The following is a 19526-nucleotide window of genomic DNA, read 5'->3' as shown; positions in this document are numbered from 1 at the left end:
TAAGTGTGTGAGCATACCCAGTATGACCTTTCAGTTTGTTGTTGGCTGACATTGCCCTCATTTCTCTAAGTGTGTGAGTATGCCCAGTATGCCCTTCTGTATTGAATGTGTGGATCGATTCCTACTATACAACTTCCTACTATACAAATCCAAAAGGCCAAAAGCTACTACCAGTAATGCCCTAGCCTTATCTGGAGATATCCATCCTAACCCCGGCCCCTGCCTCAATACAAGCAACTCCTTCCCTCCACCCCCTTCTTCCCCTACTACAAATAACCCTTTCCCTCCTTCCTCTTCCTCTTCTACTTTCTCTCTTAACACTCTTAAGTTCTTCACTATCAATGCCTAGAGCCTTAACAACAAAATCCACCAAGTACAAGCTTGGATTAATCACAACCAACCTGACATCTTAGCCATCTCTGAAACCTAGCTAAAACCCCATATTACTGACTCTGAAATCTTACCTCCAGGTTTCCACATCCTCAAAAGTGACCAATTAAATAAAAAAGGTGGAGGCTCTGCTCTAATCTACTTTAACTGTCTCTCTCTACTCCCTCTGCAAATCCCAACCCCACAATTCAAAAATTCTGAACTAACAGCAGGTCTCCTCAGATTGAATAAACGTAAGAATATCTGCATTATTTCCTTATATATCTCCCCAGGCGACAACTTCTCTACTCTTGAAAATATTCTTCACTGGGCATCGACTGAAATAAAATATGAAACCTACATTCTAGGCGATGTTAATATTGATTGGAATAAAATCAACACGCCTTCCCCCTCCCTATCCATTAACCTATACAACTTCACCCAAGTAATCCATTCAACAACTCGTCCCAACAAAATCCACCCTCCAGGATCCATCATAGACTGGATTCTAGTTTCCCTTCCAAACAAAATAATTCTCTCAGGCACCGTCCCCGACACTTTCAGTGACCATCTCCCTGCCTTCACTCATCGGTCAGCTAACTCCACCCAATATCATCACCAGTACAATCAAACTCATAATCTTAGCAACTTTAACCCCACAATTTTCACAAACACTTTCAAACAAATTAACTGGCAAATCCTAAACACTCTCCCCCTAGACAATGCTGTAGAACATTTTAACACTATCTTCCTAAATACTCTTAACTCCCTAGCCCCTCTAAGAAACAAATGAATCAAAACTAATTCTGCCCCTTGGCTGACAAAAGAAACTAAACAAATCATGCATCACAGAGACAAATCCTGGAAGCTTTATCAGAAAAATAAACTGCCGTCTGCCTTGCTCCAATACACCCAACTTCACAACCAAGTAAAAAAACTAATCACTTTAGACAAAGAAAACTACTATAATAAACTTCAGTCCGAAAATAATAAGAACCCAAAACAATTCTGGAAATCAGTACACTCCCTTCTCCACCCAGGGTCCAGGAATAATTCCTGCCCTGACCCTAGTTTGACTGACAAGGAGCTGAGCTCTCACTTCAACACTTTCTTCACAGAATCCATTGCTAAACTAACCAAAACATTCCCAAACAATAATCCACCCAACTCCCTCTCTTCAACACCCAACAACCTTAATAAATGTCACTTTAATTTCCAGTTCAAACCAGTTTCAACCAACTTCATAAAAAGGCTCTTATCTAAACTTAAGCCATGCTCTAATGCCCCTGACAACATACCCTCCTCCTTCCTCAAATGCGCAGCTGAAGGTATTGCTCTCCCAATTAGCATCTTGATAAACAGATCCTTAAATGAGTCGTATGTACCCAAACTTTGGCATTCAGCCTACATTCTACCTCTCCACAAAGGAGGTAAAAACACCACCATTTCTAATTTCTACCCCATCGCCCTACTCTCTCCACTATCTAAAATTCTAGAAAAATGTGTCCACCACCAACTTTTGCCTTTCTTAATTTAGAATCACCTACTTACACCCACCCAACACGGCTTTTGTCCAGGCCACAGCACCATAACTGCCTTACTATCCTTCCTTGAAACAGTCAATTGAGCCCGAGACTCTCGACTTCTTGTATCCACAGTACTGCTAGATCTTTCTAAAGCCTTTGACACCATCTCCCATACACACCTACTCTTTCATCTCGCCAACCTTAATATCTCCCCTAATACTCTATCCTGGTTCTCCAGTTACCTATCAGACAGATCTCAAGCTGACAGATGGAAGAACTCTACCTCTTCCTTCTTGCCTACACCTACTGGTGTTCCCCAGGGGTCCATCCTCAGACCCATGCTCTTCAACATCTTTATAAATAATCTTCATTCTGTCATCCCTGACACTACAGTCATCCAATATGCTGATGACTCTACCTTAGTTTGTGCCACCTCTAACGTTCCTAAACTACTGACTAAAACACAAATTGCCTTTTCCACTACAGAGAACTGGATGCACCAAAACCATCTCTCCCTCAACTCTAATAAATCTAAAATACTAATTTTCACCCCTACCAGGGTTTCCTCCTTTGACAAAAATACTTTCAAAGTCCTAAGCCAAACCAACACTGCTATAGAAGTGGTCCCTTCTGCAAAACTCCTCGGCATTACCATAGATGAACACCTAAAATTCGATCTCCACATACAACAAAACATAAAGAAAACCCACCAAAAGTTAGATATGCTCTACAGGAATAACCAAGTTCTTTCCTACTCCTCTAGGCACACCCTGGCAATTACATACCTTCTACCCTCGCTACTATATGGAGCCCCTCTTCTAACCAATCTGTCTACTTCCAATGCCTCAAAACTTGAAAATTGCTATAATAAGATCTCTAAATTTGCCACTAAATCTGACACCTCAACTCACCACTGCCTTACCCTACAATCTCTAAATTGGCTAGATCTCCCTAACCACCTAGACTATCTCCAACTAACCACCGGTCACAAACTAATATTCTACCCAGATTCATGCCCAGCCTTAACAAACATCCTTCCACCATACACCCCAAACAGATTTCTGAGGTCTGAACACCAAAACCTAATCTCCATCCACAAACCCAAAAGTCCCGCCGGCCAGCTTCGACTCTCCTTCTCTCTAGGTAAAAAATAGAACTCCCTCCCTCCTTCTCTTAGGACTATACCCAACTCTGAATCCTTCAAGACCCAACTTTTCTTATACCTGTCATCCAAATGGAAATGTTCCTGCTTTCACCTGATACAAATTCTAGGGATCTCTCTCCACTGAGCTCTCCATACTCATGCTCCTCTCTACCCTCAAGCTTAACCAGACTCAGCTGACATTCACTTGACTCCAAGTATGTAAATATTGTAAATATCTGTATTGCCACAAAAAAATCTGAATTTGCATTGTCTTATTATGCACATTTTATGAATTTGTATTTCCTGACTGTATGAATTTTACTCTTGTATTTTACCTTTAACATTATGTAACCTTTATTTCATTGTATTGCTTATGGAGCTTTTCTCCCCAGGCCTCCACTGAAAATGGTCACTTCTTGGCCCAGTGGACTTCCCCGGTAATCAAACTGAAAATAAATAAATAAATAAATTCCAGGCAGTTTGTACTGCAGTGCAGCCTTTTGTCTTGTACTCCTACAGGTAGCATACTGTTTCTGCAGGGTATCCGTTAATCATTTGGCAATATGGGGACAGACTGTGCAGGGGAAAGTGTGTGTGATTCCTCAGCTGCATGGTACTGCTGTTAGCAGAGATATTCATACATGTCTGCACCTGTCGCCTCTGGGATTCAGGTTACTGGCTAAGGCTCTTGCCACCCCTATAGTGCCTTTTTTAGGTAAATTTCAAAGGACAAAACCACCACCGTAACAGGTACAAGCATGCAAAATCTGATGGTAATGCTACTCAATGCTAGAAGTCTAAACCTCAAAATGCACTCTCTCGAGGCACTCCTAAAAATGGAGAACATCAATATCTGTGCAGTAACTGAGACCTGGTTCAAGTCTTCAGACAGCACTCTTGCAATACAAGGCTACAACTCTTACCACACTTTTCAGCCACCAAACCAGGACCAAAACACTAAAGGTGGAGTAGTGTCAGTATTCACCAAAGAATATTCACACCACCAGGCAAGATGCCCAACACAATGCATCTGAAATTCTCCAGGTCCAACTAACACTAGGTAAGACTGCAATCCAAATTGTAGCTTGCTACAGATCCCCCACCATACCCCAAGATTCTCATTACACCTTTCTAAACATACTGGAAAATATTAAGATAGAACCAAACACTGTAATACTGGGTGATTTTAACTACTCTGCCATTAACTGGGAAAACTACTCATGTACCAACACCTTTGCCCAACGGTTCTTGGAATTCATAAATTCCAATGCCCTGGATCAAGCAATCCATAGTCCCACCAGGGGCTCCAATATCCTAGACCTAGTCATTACCAACATGGGAAATAGATGCTCCACACCTACGGTCACCCCCTCATTAGTCAGGTCTGATCATAAGCTAATCATCCTTAACATCCATATCCCACCCCCACCCCCCAGTAAGGAAACCTCCATAAAAAACTTCTCCAATACCAACTTCATGCTACTCAAGTCAGAAGTGACACACTTCATGACACCCATGCAGACAGGAACTGAAAGTTCAACTGCTGAATCCTACACTAAGGCACTGTACGAGCAGATCCACTCAAGCATGAATTGCCAACTCAATACTGGAAGATTGCCAAATTCCGGTAATAACGGCCACACAGGTAAAAAAATGCAGTCTCCAAAGCTAGGAATACAGCATCCGTGAGACCAGATGACATCTTGGGCTGTGTACTACATGAACTACAATATGAACTGGCACCTCACCTAAGTGTCATGTTTAATCATAGCCTCACCTCAGGTTTCTTGCCCACTGAGTGGCACAGAGCTACAGTTATCCCACTCCACAAGGGGGGAATCCACCTTGGATCCCAGAAACTACTGTCCCATCAGTCTGACAAGCCTCATCTGCAAGGCCATGGAGTGTGTTATCATGGAACTTATAAACAAAGACATTGGCAACCTTCAAACACTGGACCCCACCTAGTTTGGGTTCATGATGGGCTGATCTTGTCTCCTGAACCTGATTGACTTCTTCGAATCAGTCTACAGAGCCATGGACAAGGGTAAGGTGGTCCACACAGCCTATCTAGACCTTGCCAAGGCCTTTGACACCATCTCCCACTCTGGAATCATAGATAAACTTACTAACCTGGGCATTAATCCCTACATCACCCAATGGGTTGCTAACTGGCTTACTGATAGAACCCACACTGTAAAAGTAGCCAACTCCAAATCCAGCTCCAGACAAGTGACAAGTGGCATACCTCAGGGTTCAGTCCTGGGACCGCTCTTGTTTGGCATCTACTTCTCTGAAGTACAGGACAACACTAAGGGACTCTGGCTAACAAAGTTAGCAGATGACTGCAAACTGGGAGCCATTATTGAATCCCCAAATGATGTGGATACTCTACAAAAGGGCCTTACAGAAACAGATGGTTGGTGCCAGAGTCATGGGCTCAAGTTCAATGCCAAGAAATGTATAGTTATCCCCTTTGGGAAAAAACATGTACCTGTGAATTACCATATAGGTGCCAGTACACTAAACACCGAAAGTGTGATAAGAGACTTAAGGACACAGGTGGACACTGGTCTCACCTTCGATAACCACATCACCACAACAGTCAGGAAATCCTTCTATGTGGCACACCTCATCACTAAGGGCTTTTCATCCAGAAAAAAGGAGGTCATTGTCCCACTGTACTCATCCCTCATTAGACCCATTATAGAATACAATGCCTCATTTGGTATGTACCTCTCAAGACATCTGCAACAACTGGAAAGGCCACAGAAATACCTCACTAAAAGTATCACAGGTCTAAAGCAGATGCCCTACGCTGACCACCTTAAAAAACTCCAGCTATACTCTGTCGCATATTGTCTACTCAGAGGCAATCTCTGCTTAACATACAAGGCCATGTCAAACCCAGAGCTGTTGGACATGCTACACTTAAAGAAATCCCAATCCATCAGAGCCACATGCTCCAGTGATCTAAACCTTGTCATCACAGTAAACAAAACATGCTGGAGGGATAGATTCCTGACCCAGAGACTCCCAAGACTCTGGAATAGATTGCCCATACATGTCAAGCAGAGTGCCTCTTTGGCCCTCTTCAAAAGGAACCCTGATGATTGGATGGGAGAAAGGAAATTCACCCCGGGGATCACATCAGTCACCCTGCTAGACAGGGGTCCAGAGAAGTAAATAGTGTGGGAAGAAATAACCAGGAAATTGTTATGGCTAGGCTTGTATAGGCCCTAGGGCTGATAGCCTAGTACCAACCTATGAACCTATGTGTACTTTTATACACAGTGATATTTTCTGTCCTCATGTACTGTCAGGTGGACATTCTTACTCACAGTGAAGACTTGTGGGACAAGGGTGACTGCAGCTATGTCCGGTATTGTGGACAGACACCTACGTATTCATGGTAAGTTATGCCATTCTGGAGTGGGTGCTGCAGACACTTGGTGCTGGGTTTGTGTATCCTGTTCAGCACCTTGGTACAGTGCTGGCAGAGTATCCCATACTTGTCCTCCCATCAACATGGCAGTATGACATAGCCTTATCTTGCTGTGGCAATGCCTCACAGCTGTACAGATTTGCACATGTTAGCCAGAGGCAGGAGCCTTGGCTCAGGATATTTACTATATCATGGTGTACGGGCAGGTATGTAGCCACCCATTTATGTGTTTGCAGCCAGGGATAGTGTGCACACAGCTTGGTTTTGGACCCTGCACATTCCATGCTGCCCATGCTCCCACACCCCCTCTGTTATTTTAACCTTTTCCATACATTATGCATACATTCTGTGATACTTTCCCTAAGGATATCACCACATCACAGGTGAGTGTTAGTGTTGGTCCACATTTCATGCAGTGGGACATGGTGGACATGTTACTGTAATTTGTCCACATGGCCTTGCATATGGCTTAAATGGAGTGTGTTATGTTGTTATTTGGGTGTGCATGACATAACATGCATTGGCAGTAGGTGTGAGACATGGGCTTTTGGCAAGCGCCTGTGGGGCATTAGGTGTTGATGCAGGCCAAATGTGGCAGGCCATTGCATTCTGTCGGTCCTACATTCCCAGACCACCATACAATATATTCCCCTGGGGTGACAGGGTAGATGTGATAGTTGTTCATGCCAATACCTTCTATCAGTCTTGATCAGGTGGTGTGGATGCTGGCAGGGTGCTATCTACAACTAGGGACACACCTGCATGGGACACCTGCACTGCAATCTGCAGTCTTCTGCTATTGCCATATACAGGTGGGGTCATACTGTACCCATTCCCCACAGCAGGGATATTGCCATAGAGGTGCCTGTGGGTGATGTTTGCGTGGCTGAGTGCATGTGTGCTATGGACACTACTTGCATTTGACACACAGATATGCATGGGGCATTACAGTTATGCTGGCATGTGTGGGTACATCAGTTGATTCCCAATATATCAGTCCTACCTCCTTTGTGATCTGCAAGTGTTCTGGCATACATCACCAGTATCCCCTACTACAGGTCCTGTTACTGTGATACATACCTGTATGTACAAATCCAAGGGTGTCACCATTTCAAAGTGACACAATATATAATGCATGTCTGAAGTACTTTTCCCTGTGTACTGCTTGTATATCTAGCCCAACAGCCATGCCATTTCAGTCTTTCAGATGATGACACATATTACCACCATACATTTACAATGGCTTACTGCTTGCATGTGTTATACTGGTGGGGATTATCTTTGGCCCTGCAGTCATGAGGGCTTGTCCCTGCTATCAGCAGTAGTGGGCAATGGCCACCAGGTCTTACCTCAACATGCATACGTACTGACCACTCTCAGACATTATGAAACACACAGCATCCTAACACACTCAGACCTGCATATTGTGCAAATGCTACAACCTATCCTGCTACCTCGGCCTCATCTGGCCATCTATGCTCCACTCGTATTATACCTACTCATACATGTTACTACTACATGTCTACACAGGACTGGGGGGGAGACCTGAGTGTCACTACATTTCTACACTGGATTGAGGGAAGTGGCGGACCTGTCTGTTTCCACATGTCTACACAGGCATAGGGGGGCGCACCTGACTTTTGCTACGTTTCTACATAGGATTGTGGCGGGACACACCTGTCTGTTTTACATTTCTACACAGGATTGAGGGGGCCACATCTGACTGTTACTACATTTCTAAACAGGATTGGGGGGCACCTGACTATTTCTACATGTCTACATGGGAGTGGAGGGGCACACCTGTCTGTTACTACATTTCTACACAGGATTGGGGGGCACACCTGACTGTTTCTACATTTATACACAGGATTGAGGGGGCACACCTTACTGTTTCTACATATCTACATAGGATAGAGGGCACACCTGGCACATGCACACATTTGCTATGACTGTACTGGTATGTTAGGCACTCCATTCCATTCTGTATTCTAACCTATCATACTGACTAGAGACATATCAGTGTACTACAGGCCTTAGCTCTGATTGCCCTACATATTAGTATTTGACTTCCTACCCTTCAAAACTAACATCCCATTGCCTGACCTGCTGTAGTCTGTCTGTGTAGGCCTGGGGGGAAGGTTACCCATAGACATCATTCAGAAGCCATAGCACAGGCTCTGTTTGGATTTGTCTACACCTGTCCTGCTGGCTGAGACTGTTGTTGGGTATGTGAACCTCCCTGACCTGCATGTGTGAGCCATATGGACACACATGTCGCCCAGCACATTTCTTGCAGTGGGTTATATCCCCCTGTGTAGTACTGGCAACTTTGGTGGCTCCAGTATGTGTTACAGATGTCATGGTGCCACTATGGGTGTCTACTATCTGTTACCATAACATTCAGCCACCCAGTTCCCTTGCATGCTCACATCCATAACATAGATACAGGTAACAACACATTCTCCTCCATTTGGCAATTGGTAGGTTGATTGCCTTACCTTGTGGGTGTGCCAGGATTGAGGATGGTGCTGGAGGGCTGCCTATGTCAGATGCACATAGTACACTCCCTATACATGGTTGAGCACAGGTACTGTCATGTCTGGCATCCCTTTTACTGTATGTGCGAGTCAGAGAGAAGTGTCATTCCCTGGGTCCCTAATGTGTCAGTGTATGTGTTATGCATTGTCTCTTTTCCATGGCCTCTCCATACTGGGCATGCCTCCATCTGCCTACTGGGGCAGGCTCAGGTTGTTCCTTGTCTGAGTCACTCTGTGCCTGTGCAGGCCTTGGCATTGGTGGTGAGCTGTGTGGCTCTGCCCCGTACTGTTCCTGCTGCAGCTGTTTCCGCAGGATCATATTGTGTAGCATGGCACATACCATAACAATTTTGGTACATGTAGCTGCAAGGCTCCACTGGATGTATCCAGACACTGGAACCATGACTTGGGCATCCTAAACACATGCTCTATTATAAGTCTGGTCTGTGCGTGTGCCTCATTATGGTGTTCTTGTTCAGGTGTGTGTGTATTTCTGATGGGTGTCATTAGCCATGGCTTCAATGTGTATCCAGCATCCCTGACTAGGTGACCATAGGGAATGTTTCCATTGGCAAATCTGTGGCACAGCTACGTCAGATGTCAAATGTGGGAATTGTGATAGCTTCCAGGGCAGCCAGCACACATATTCATTATAATGCCATGGGCATCACAGACGACCTGGCAGTTGATGGAGGGGATGCCCCTGTGGTTGATGTAGGCCATACCCTGATCATCGGGTGGTACTTAGATGCATATGTGCATGCAGTCTGTAGAACCCACTACCTCAGGGTATTCTGCTATTTTGTGGAAGAGACGCATATTGCTGGCCAACAACTCACGGGTGTTGAGGAAATAAATGTGCTCACCGGCATGTGCTGACATGACATCCAGGAACTGGTGGAATACTCTGGATGCTGATGCCTGTGAGATCCCCGTAATATCCCCAGTTGAGCTTTGGGAGGTACCTGTGGCTAGTATTCCTAGGCCTACACATACCTTGGTATCCACTGGGATGGATTCCCCTCGGTCAGTTTTGTGTGTCAGGCATGACCAGCACAGCTCAACAATTTGCTATAGAAGGTCCCTGTCCATCCTATAGCACTCCACTATCTCCAGCTCATGTAGCCCCTGGTAGGTTATCCTGGGTCTGTACACTCTTCTTCGTCTTCTCACTGTGGGTTGATCGGCAGTATTCACATCCTCACCACCCTCAGCCTCTTGCACATGTTGTTCTATTTTGCCTGCTGCAGCCCCTCTCATTTTGTAGGTTTGATTTTTAAAAGTTCCCCGCTTGTATACACCGGTGGTGTAGAGTATGGGAAAAACCAGAGAGGAAGGTGTTTGCATAGCTTATAGTAGTGTTCTGGGCTGGTCTGGTCTGCTGCCTGTTTTATTGGCTGATTCATATACATTTCACCTGTCAGCTATGCTAGCTCTCCTTGATTACCTTCCTACTGCTGTTTTCCCTTCCCATTGCCTTCTTGTTTAAGTCCAGGGGCAGACCGCACAAACAGAGTTCTCAAATGTGCACAGTGCTACTATTTCCTGGTTTAACTTTTTTTTCTTCCTTTAAAACACGGTGTGTGGTGCACACACCCACGGAGGAAATGGAAAGAGTGCTAGGCAGATTCAGACACACTCCCTAGCTTAGCTGTGCTAAGCTAGGAGCAAACCCGAGTCACAGGGCTCCAATCCATTTACAGTATGCCTGACATTCCCCCCATGATGTCAGCTAACTCGTAGGCTTGCACTAAGCTATTCCTACTCTTACACTGTTGGAACCTGACTAGCATGCTGGAGAAAACTGGGATTCACTATCATTCCCCTCATTTGCATAATGTTGCTTGCTAATGCAGAGATCATGTCTCACACTGAGCCCCCTCCTTAGCAACCACTGGTCAATGGTGAAGTTGTTTTCTGCCTGCCATTGAGTTGCATGTCAGAATAGTGATTTTAGTTAAAATGCTTATTTTAGGTTTATTGTGTTACCCCCCTACCCCGATTGCGCTCCGCTGCCCTATGTTTAAACGGCCAAGATCAGCTAAAAAAAATAATAAAAGTTGATTTTTTTTATTTTTTATGTTGTTTGCAATGCCAATATACTTAGCCATTGACATTTCTCCTGACTGATATGCAGCCTTTATTTGGAGCTGTCATGGCTCCATTTTGGATTTTGTGGAAATGTACTCGGTTACTAACCGAGTACATTTCTATAGTTTGCACTAGTCCTGCACGTCCAGTTGCAAGCTTCCTGGGTCAGAAATTCACCTAATTTGCATGGATTTCTCCTGCAAATGGGGTGATTTGCATACAGGGGCTTAGTCCATGCAGGACTAGTGCAGAAGCGCTCGTGCACACCCCTGCAGGCTGTTCCTGGATCGCACGGCAGACATATTGCCTGCTAGAGCTCCTGCACTAATCCTGCATGCCGCGCAAGGCATACAGAATCTGGGGGACAATTGTGCGCATGGCAAGTCAATTTGATGTTTCATAACAGTTTACTATTAATAATTTATACAAGTATGCAGTTCTAAACTATTTGCATTTTGCATCTTGAGGGAGAAAGACTACACATAGATGTGACAAACTAGTTTCAGTTCATGGTGTTTTGTTACTTCTAAAATTAATGCTGCTATTTTATTGCATTTACATCTATACATATTTTGTAGTCAAGCACTTATTCAAAAATGATCAGCTTTAAGTAACTCTCACATCATTTTTAATTGTTCAACATAGTTTAACCTTCCAGAAGGACTTTTCTGTTCCAAACACTAACGTGCAGCTGCTAGAACTCGTAAGCCCAACCCATATGATCAAAAATTAAAGACCTTATAAATGATGTAGCCCATGGGAAATCAGTAAATGAATAAAAGAATCATGAGAGATCTGTCCAGTTGCAATGTTCTTATAACATCCTGTGCTTTTATCGCAAAGTAAAACAAATATAGGACAGGATGTTTCAAATGAACTACTAATTTTTTCCCTAGCTGCTTAAAATGATCCCATAATTGTATCTGTTTTGCATAGCTTATTACTTATTGTATAGCTCTGATTTACCGATTTCCAACACATAATTTTCATTCTGTTCTTTTTCTTTTTCACTTTCTTGCATGGCCTAGATTTCCTCAGTACAGTTCATATCTAGTGGGTCTATCAATTACAAAATAAATGAAATGAGCAAACAAAGAGAAAAATTCATGCTGTGTTACCTTTTGCATTCAGAAGATGCACACCATCTGAATGCTTAATAATCAAGACATCCTTTATTTCTCCTGCATAAATAGTTAACAAAGTCCCATGTTGTTAACTACACAGACATTAACAAAGTTTGTTATGTTAAAGAACTTAGGTAATCTTTAACACACTAGGAAAACAGATGGTGGGTAAATGGGGTAGGGTAAAAGAATTGTAATCTGCAGGTATATCATATCCAGAAAACGCTATCTAAAACCAGAATCAAATAAAAATGTAACAGTGGCATCAAAATAAAATTAAATATCGTTAAGTACAAGACTGTTTTACTGGTTACAAGGCTGTGTAAACATAAAGAGGGGTTCCAACACAATGTTCAGTGTCCAATCTGAGAACTTCTACAAGTATATTCACTTAATTTAGAGTTGTAGTTTTAAATATGGCTGATTTGAACATAATTCCATTTCATAGCATTCCTTGAGAATGTTGAAAAGATAGACAGCAAGTGTAAACTGTGTTGGAAAACAATAGATAAGAAGTGGAGATTCCATTGTTTTGGAAGCATACTTGATTTGCTATTTTCAATGACATATTACAGTGTGAAAGAAAGATCATTCTGTATCTTGATAACTCCAGATCTACTCTAGTGGTTACACATGGTGAGATATCTGGTACTGATTTAGAGACATGTGTAGTGGTAATAACTGTATTTTTTCCAGCAAAAAAATAACTACACAGCACGGTACATTTATTTTTGATAGGATTTCAAGGGTAAAAAAGGCATATTAAAACTAAAATCCTATGGAAAGTAGGGGAAGAAAGGATCTATAACTAAATGGCCCAACATTTTAATGGTCTCTATTGGTTCAGCAAAAGATCAGGTCGGTGAATGGCATTTTCAGTGCACTTACATCGAATGAGTCGTCTGTTGAACTGTTCATACTGAGATTGCGGTACAATGAGGATAGGGAAATTTGCCCTTTCCCCACTGTAGCGCGATCTCGGAGTTGGTATATATAATTAGCGGGGGGTGCAGCATGTAAATAAGTATGGAACAGCAAAGGCTACATGGTATTCAGGTACATAACCACGGAAATGTAATTAAGAGATAACGAGGCCATTCTTTTACAATGTATGGCTCTTCTGAAACTATCATATTCTGTCAAGGGTACAGGATAAATGTAGTTTTGGTTGGTAGAGTGCACAAAACTGTCTTCAGAATGTTGAGAGGTTGCTTTATAATTAAAGATACAAAATGGATGGAAGAAATACATTACAAAGAAGAAAGAAATGCAGAGTCTGAATAAATAGACTATTTTGCCATGGAATCCATCGGACAGAGTTGATAAAAGGAAAATGGGGAAGGAATGAGACATAGGAGAAGCTGGAATAGGAACTGCATAAGGTTTATTTACTAAAAAAAAAAAAATTCACATTGAGGACGACATGGGTCTAGGAAATACTGAAAGCTAGTGGTGGAGAAAAATATAGTTGTGGGGAAATTGTGAATACCTGGGTCAGTCTGTGAAAAGATTGCTTAAGAAATGGGGAAAATGTTTTGGGGAGGTCAGCTGACTGAGGAAATGTAGCATGTGTATATAATTCTTTTTTATTTTTTTGATGTTCAAGTGCCTGAAGACCATCAGCTTTCCATGATCAGCCTACCCATTCAGACTTTACAGAGTGAGGGATTTTCTTAGGTCATTCCTACTCAGTGAGATGTGAGCTGATCATGCAGTCATCATCCTGACAACCATTTTGGCATTTTATTGATATGTGGTCAACCCCCACCCTGATGGTGATGTGGGCTTCTGCATCACCATAGATGGGGAGCCTATGCTCCTATCATGCACGTTTGACCCCTCCTTGACTTGTCCGCACTAGGTCTACTGGTACCAACTTTATTGGAATTACCTATGCCCACAGGAGAACAGGCCAATGACACTCCCCTGGAGTGTCAGACCAACAAAGTGGGAGGTGTAACCACCACCCTCCTTTCCAAACATGTGAGGTGGTGTAGCCACTTGTTTCTTCTTTGCTCCAGACAGATCTTCTATGTTTCTGAGCCACTAATCAATCTTGGTATATTTGGGTCACAATGAGAACTTTAGCATTCTGTGCCACAGAGCTGGGTATGTATGCATATATTGGCCAGGTTATAAGTTGTTCCTTTCATGGTTTTTACATGTTAACATTTATGTAATATATCTGCATTACTGAGTTTTGTTTATGATAAAGATGTTAGTAATAAAGTAGCCATTTCATTTGAAAGAAGAACAATGCTGAATACATCATTTGTCAGTACAGTCTCTCTAGGTTTGTGGTCCCTACTGAAATGTATTTCAAATGTAGAATGAAAATCTACAGTATGATAAATTATTTGGTGGATTACTTAGTCTGTATCTGATCATAAACTGTCTTTTCAAATTTGTATAAAGACATGTCATGGCTGAACATTTTTTTAAATTTGTTTTACTAAACAGTGGAAGACCATGTGACATGAACCTTTTGTTTGCAGCTCAGAATAAAAAAGTGAGCTGTATTCTAAAAGTTTAAGACGCAAATCCATATCAGTGCATGAAGAAGTGAATGATTAGGAAGAAGAAAAGATGTGGCACTGCATTTAGAATTCCTTTTCTTCTCCAGTGTAGAGCTGGTAAGGAAGTTATGACCAGACCCATTTAAGACCCAGAATTAGAGCCAATGCAGTATAGTATCATAGAGCAATAATGAATAAGGCTATCGTGTTTCATTGTACCATAGAAGGGTTAGTGGAATGGCAGTGAATGATTCATAATATTCTCATATCATAGGTTCTGAAATAGTATAACAAGGAATAAATGCTTTAAAGCACAATAAAGTGTAATGTGTTCTGTTATGCCATGATATGCTTTCCACAATTAAAAAAAATCATTTTGATGGAACCAGCATGGTGTTAAACTGACTTGTAGTCTCAGCTGCATTGCCATTCTTCTGTGTGTGAATATGTAATGCCCTCCTTGCATTTTGTGTTGTAATACAGTGTGGGAATGAGTTCTTTGGAAAAGACTCCGGATCCATGTAAAGGAGATTTGTTCCCTAACCCAATTCAAGAGTAACTTCGATAATTTGATGGGTAACAGGACATTCACCCCTGGTGTGCCACCTATGTCTCCAATAGACACAGGTTTGTATCCCACACCCCTGCTTGGAAATGTTAAACCTCCCAAGCCGCTGCTCACACTTATCAAGGGTAGTAGAACTTATCAGAGATTTGGGATGCATGGCTAGTCTTAAAAAAGCCCTTGTGGTCATTATCCTAGAAAACACCTATGAACCTATGACCTATGAACACCAATGTCCCTTTGGAATCATCTGTTCCCTACTAACTGCAAAGGAGATCTCTATTTGTTGTCCTTATGCTACATCTGCTCATGCAAATGCATTATTTGCAAAGTGTGTAATTACATATGGTTTATTCATGAATGGATCTGGCATTCTATATTAAGGCAGTGCATTATAGAATAGATCTGCACTGATCTTACAGAGCAATTTCCAGGAATGGGACACAGGATTCCATGGGCGGTTTATACTGAGGTTTGGAGGTAGAATTAAGGGGTTCATCCTGCACAAGCCTTACATTTAGAATTTTGCAAGGAATTCCTGGAGCTGTAGCATTAGGCAACAAACATTCAAAATTAATATTTAAGTGTGGCAAGAATTGGGAGTTTCAGCAAGCCTAAATTATGGCAACTACATAACAGAACTTTGGCAGGTGTCAAATGAGATACCCAGACAACAAATTTATTTTATTTTATTTTTTATTTTATTTTATTTTACATTTGTTGACTGGGCTAGTCCAACTGGATATATGTTCATTTTCTGCAGAGGCCCGGGGAGAAAAGCTCCAAATGCAAACATTAGTAAGAATAGGTACAAATTAAGCATATATATATATATATATAGTGTATACATAACAACACATTAGATATTAACTACAAAAACAGAAGATGAGAAATAAAAAGTGTGTTTTGTTAAGAGTTTCTTAAAGCTAAAAAGTTGAGAGTATCTAGATACACAAGGAAAGCTAGTTAGTTAAAGCATAAAAGTTGAGAGTACCTAGATACCCAAGGTAAGCTAGTCAGGGCTGCTACAGGGGCAGAGCCAGTGGGTTTTGAGGTGAGTTTTGAGTTGGGATTTAAAGCAGAGAAGAGAGGAGATTGCTGTGAGATTGTGAAGAAGAGCGTTCCAAGTTTTTCCTACTGTGTTGGAGAACAAGGATTTGCTGGCTGTGTTATTGGGTTTACTAGTGGATATAAATAGTTTGTCAAAGGAACAAAGACTTTTAAGATTGCAGTAAGGAGTGATAAGTGAAGTGAGAATGGGAGTGTTTGTGGGTTTGTAAAGGATTTTGTGGGCTAAAGAGAGCTGATGAAATAGAATCAGGTTTTGTAGTTTGAGCCATCATAGTTGCTTTAAGTTTTGGCAGTGATGTGTTCTAAAAGTAGAGTTAGAGACAAATCTAGCAATATTGTTGTAGGCAACAGACAATTTGCTGAGGTTAGTTTTGGACACTGAAGTGTAGATAGGGGAGGCATACAGGAGGGTGGAAATAAGATGGGACTGAGCAATGGAAGTTCTGGCAAGTGGAGTAAGGAATGGTTTAATTCTATAGAGGGAGACAAGTTTTCTGTTAACTAATTTTATAGTATTGTTGATATGCATGTCAAAGGTCAGATAGTTGTCTATCTCAACTCCGAGGAGTTTGGTAGTTGGATCGAGTGATATGTTGGTGCCATTATTTGATGTGACAAAGAAGTTCAGTGGAGAGGATTTTCGGGTTGGTGAAAAAAGTAATAATTTGTTTTTTGGGGGGTTCAAAATTAAGCATCGTTTGAGGAACCACATCTCTATGGTTTTGAAAGTCTTTTGGGTGAGAGAGTGCAGTACAGAGGGGGATGAGGCAGAACAGATTAAAGTAGAACCATCTGCATATTGTATACAGGTGGCAGGAGAAATATGAGTATGAAGATCATTAATGAAAACTGAAAAGAGGAGAGGGCCAAGAATTGAGCCTTGGTGGACTCCTAGAGTAACGAGGAGGTGGTTGGATAAGTTATTATGCCACTGCACAGCCTGTTGTCTGTTGTGCAGGTAAGAGTGGAACCACTTAACTGAACCTGTGCCTAGTGTAAATGATTTAAGCAAGTGTAACAGTATTTCATGATTGACCATATCAAAGGCTTTGGATAGATCAATAAATATAGCAGAGCTATGGGTATTATTGTTCCTATTTTTATTGATGCAGTCTGTGAAGGAGAGGAGGGCAGAGGTGGTGCTATGGTAGGGTCTAAAGCCATGTTGACAATTAGCTAGCAGTTTGTTAGTTAACAGGTGATTCAGAAGTTGCTTCTGGACATATTTTTCCATGATTTTAGCAAGAGGAAAGAGCAAGGCTATGGGTCAGTAGATAGAGAGTTCACTTGACTTTCCACCTTTATGAAGGGGAACAATATGAGATATATTCCAGAGTGAATGAATGTAGCCTTCTTCAATGGTTCTGTTAATCAGGATGGTGATGGGATAGGTAAATGCATTAACAGCAACGTTTGGATACAGAGCAGGTAGAAGGTCAGCAGATGAAGAGGATGGCTTAAGTTTATGTAGCAGAGAACAAATGAGTGAAGTGGGAACAGGTTGTAGTTGAAATGTGGGAATAGAAGTGTTAGAGGAGGTGGAAAGACAGGAGATATCAGGGGAGAGTTGACTGGAAAGAGACTGGACAGTTTCAGTTAAGAAGGTATTAAAGGCATTGGCAGTCTATTTGGGGTTATCTTGGGAGGTGCCTGCTGGGCTTGGAGTGCCTGAGTGGCCAGGCTTCATGAGAATATTTATTCCTGCCCAGAACTTTTGTGGGTTATGTAGGTTAGCCTGTTGCAAATGGCAGTAGTAGTTTCTTTTATCAAGAATTACTGCTTTTTTTATAATGTTTCTTACTTGTCTAAAGTTGAGTTGGTCAGTGAGATCTTTAGTACTGTGGTATTTGGACCAGAGTTTATTTTTCAGAATAATCTTTTGACTTGTGTCCTTTATTAGCCAAGGGGCGGCTTTTGAGGAAAGTCTGATGGACCTTCTGGGAGCATGTGAGTCAAGAATAGATAAGAATTTAGAGTTAAAATAAGTCATGGCATCATCCAGTGGGAGGTGTTTAAGAGGAGACCAATTGCAGGACCTAAGTTCAGCTTCAAATCTATCAGGGTTAAAATGTTTGTTTGTTCTAACCATTTTGTATTTAGTTAAATTAGGGGTATCAGTTTTATGTCAAATATTGTCTTTGTTTGCATGCATAATCAAGTGGTAAAATGAAGAGTACTTTTGTAATGTGTACTGCTATTATTATTATTATTATTATTATTATTATTATTATTATTATTATTATTACTATTATTACACTGGAGGTGTGGTAAAAAGGGTGATAAACTGAGATACAGTCATGTTCATTATTCTTTCTTATGTGTATGTGTCAAGGAATGGGTCTTGGATATGAGCATCAGGGTAAATATTTTTGGAGAGTTACATAGCACTACATAATTTCAGTTTTGTTACACATTTAATATAAAGGGGATGCCTGAGACACAGTTGTTTTCGGTACCAGATGAAATACCTAATAATTGTTTTTGTTTTACATAAACTAAGTGATCTACATTCAGGGCCACTGCAGAGCTGTGTTATGTAGTTCAAGTTGTTTTGCACAATGTTTTCATTTTCCAACTAGTGATGCACATTCAGGGTCATTGCAGATTTGTATTATATAGTGCAAGTTGTGTCACACAAAACTTTCACTTTCTTGCTTTTGCTGCACATTCAGGGCCATTTCAAATCTGGGTTATGTAGTGCAAACTATGTTACATAATTTTCCTGTTCAGTGAGTCCCACCCATTCCCCTGGATTTACTAATATTCCATGCAGGACTAGTCTAGTCCTACTCAGAAGCGGCCGCTTAGGAGCAGGACGGCAGCGCGCCATGCATATTAATGAAGGTGCGCTGTCCGAACTCCTAGGGATACATGGAGCGTGTACAAGTGCAGAGGGCATGTCTGAGAGCAGAGCACACAGAATAAACACGCCCCTGCAAAGTAGAACAGCAAAAAGTGGAAATAAATGAGCGAGGCCACTCATAGGTGTCCACTTAGCCCCACCAACAGTCCCCCATGTGTACAACAGCAACAGTACATATAAATAAACCGAAGAAAACCTGTTATATTTATCTTAAATCTGAGTACAGCTAACTGTATGTGCTCAGGTGTGCCCATCGCTTAGCTACGGGTAAATCA

This window comes from Protopterus annectens, chromosome 6.part0 (assembly GCF_019279795.1).
Source record: "Protopterus annectens isolate FY-2018-M chromosome 6.part0, PAN1.0, whole genome shotgun sequence".
NCBI lineage: Eukaryota > Metazoa > Chordata > Ceratodontiformes > Protopteridae > Protopterus > Protopterus annectens.
This window is presented reverse-complemented; position numbering follows the sequence as displayed.